Source organism: Manduca sexta, unplaced genomic scaffold (assembly GCF_014839805.1).
Source record: "Manduca sexta isolate Smith_Timp_Sample1 unplaced genomic scaffold, JHU_Msex_v1.0 HiC_scaffold_735, whole genome shotgun sequence".
NCBI classification, from domain to species: Eukaryota; Metazoa; Arthropoda; class Insecta; order Lepidoptera; family Sphingidae; genus Manduca; species Manduca sexta.
The window spans coordinates 1,630-4,669 of NW_023595556.1; the positions used below are offsets into that span (position 1 = coordinate 1,630).

General features: G+C 33.2%; 1 long non-coding RNA gene across 1 annotated transcript; it reads left to right on the plus strand.

Annotated features, from left to right (window-relative positions):
• The first annotated feature begins 673 nt into the window (after nt 1–673).
• LOC119193580 lies at nt 674–2,646 on the plus strand. The gene is made up of 2 exons (XR_005113985.1): nt 674–845; nt 2,474–2,646. It is a non-coding gene; the product is annotated as an uncharacterized LOC119193580 (long non-coding RNA).
• The last annotated feature ends 394 nt before the right edge of the window (nt 2,647–3,040 follow it).

Below are 3,040 nucleotides of genomic sequence, written 5' to 3' on the forward strand. Positions count from 1 at the left end.
CTGAGATGTCTGTTCCCAAGATGTAAATGCATTAAGCAGTATATACGTAAACTTGTAACAAACTAAACATACCAATATCTTCACATTTTACACTTGTTATATTAATAAGTTTAGCTGGTGGTAGGGTATATTTCATATCCGCCCGGTTAGCGACCACCGTACACAAGGTGTTAAAACCCGCCATAGTGGCCCACGTGTGTCGCGTTCCGGTATCAGCCTGTGTATATCTGGTTTCAATAGGCCGGCATAATTGTGTCGACTGTCGAGGGGTAATCATCTCTCGTCAGTCGACATTCTATTGGACCCCACTCCGCTTACCATCAGGGGCAGTGGAGTCACTGTGCCGTGCGCGCATCAAAAAAAAGGAAATCGATTATATAATCTCTATCGTCGCATTCCTACTTCTGACTCTTGACTTAGAAATGTATTTAACAGAATATGACTGCCTACTTATAAATTATTGTGTAAAGTATGTTACCATTTGTATGAAACGAATTGTGGTTAAAAATATAACATTTAACATGCACAATGCTTCAAAACGATCGTGTACGGCATTTCAAAAACTTTAATTTACTTGGTAATGTTGCTGTATGGATATAGTGTAAATCATAAAACTTGTTACTTTCATTCAATCGTATAAAAATCGAAAATGAGATATAGCAATTGCTATAAATTATAATATGTTATAGGTTACAATAATGTTACTTGTTACAGACCCATCTTTGAAAGAAGTGGTCCCTGCATCGAGTCATAGCAAGAACAAGTCACCGAATATAAAGAATAAATTAAAGAGGAAGAAACAGCGAAAGAATAAGAAGAGGATGAAATTCTACAAACAGAAGAAAGTAAGTTCTAACAAAGTCAGTCAGTATTTCGATATAAAAATGCTCTCTTTCTAGGTTTGTATAAAATTATTTGTGTAGATGAATTAAATAGTTATGACTCATTCGAAATAAATTTCTATAATATTACTGTTAAATGTTTGATCTTTACAAATATATTAGGTACCAGTACTGATAAGGCCTTCAATTACTGAGGCCGTGTCATAAATCGTGTTACGAATGTGAAAATCAGTCTTACTTATAAAAAATTCCCAAAGCTATGCTTAGTTAAAACACATTTACTCCATCAGCTGTAAATCATAACCCGCCATCTTGCCTCTTAAATAGGTGTAAACTAGGAACCGGTGATGTTTTTGACACCTTTAAGCAACTCTTAACCACTTAACGCTAAAAAAAGTGATTTGCTAAGCTGACGACGTAATAATATTGGAAATTTGCATGGTCTGAAGATGCCTTCCAAACTAAAATTAATACAGTGATTCACAAACGTAGTGCAGTTACTGGACTTAATTAAGTCACTAACGTAGATACATGGTTCCTAATGCCTAAACATCACGACTAGATCATGTAAAGCTAGTGTGGAACATTAGAAACTTAATTACCAATACATCACGATTATACGACGTGCAAACACAATGTATGCTTTGAGAATGATAATATTCGCAAGCAAAAGTTGATTAGATATTCGTTTTAAAATGCCTAGTGGTGAGGCAATTTGGCTTTAAACAAAGCTAATCTAGAACACAAGAAAAGGCTGATTTGACCCAAGCGTAGATGGTACAAGGCTATACCATAATGATTTATATTTACATGAATGTTAGACATCGGAATAAAACTATTTTTCGAATATTATAGCCCGCCGCGTGACCATGAAAGCTACAAAGTCTTCAAAACGAAAAAAATATAATATGAATAACGGCGATAAAACCTGAAAATTAGTTTTTTAAGGCTAATCCAGTACTAGCCTACACTATGACTAGACTGGTTTGATAGTACCATTGTCTCGCCGAAGACATATTTGTAATGACAGTTTGCAGTTGCGTTTAGGTGATTGAAATTTCTGAAGACCAATCGATATTATGTACGTGTATCACCTACTCTAGATTCTAGTTCTTGGGGAATACCACTGGTATAATGAAGCTCACAGAGCATCCCATAGGCTGTGATTTGTAAGCCTCATGATACCTCACGTCGCCCGAGCCGGCCCTTTGATATTTATGGCTCTATCAAGCTCTATGGCAAATCAGCGCGCTTATCATATTAAAGAGCTATATATCTATTCAAAATTTGTAATACTTATAGAAACAAAAATTAACTATTATATTTCTACAACACCTTTGCTTTATATATTTTTAATGTAGATATTGCTTCATTAATTATTATTGATTCCGATATATCATATTTTAATATAATAAGGAACGTTTCTGTTAGTTTAAAATTAAGACCTAAAATTTATATTTTATAGAAATTATTCCTAATTCTTTGCATATTCCCGCCCGTACCTCGTGTTTCGTAAATGTACAAAACGAATGCTTAAAACCGTTTGTTCGGGAGAGGTCCTAACTCAATTTCTGACTCCACTACTCTATGCCACTTATGATTTCCTTCATGATATTTTGCTATTGTTTCAGACGCAGTTTTGGAGGTGATCCGAGCGGACTGAATCAAATTCTCGGAATTAATAAAGTTTTACATATTTGTAAAGTAATAAATAAGATATTGGTTATTGTAAAATTTAATTGTGACGCAATGTACATCATAATGTTGTAATATCTATGAGTAAAGACAATAAAATGTACTATAGTTTATTGTTTAAATTTAAGGAGTCATAGAATTTGTATATTCGTATTTATATGGGTATTATGTATTTATTGTACAAATATTGCCTTTTTTATGTTTTGTATACACCCACATTGTTTCATCTTTGCATCACCCAAAGGGAATGCGAGAGAATGAAAAGCGTCAGGCATTAAGTCCATCTGTATACATTTACTCTATATGAATAAATAAAAACTAAGTTAACTTTATAATACATATTACTTTATATAGTTTATAGTAAAACCTCTACTGAAAAATTCTAAAAAAATTGTCTGTAAATCTTCCTAAAATAAATTTAAAAAAAGAAAAATATGAGTCAATCAAATTCTTCTAGTGTTCGCGTGATGGTTATCGACAAACTACCCATAAACAGATGCATC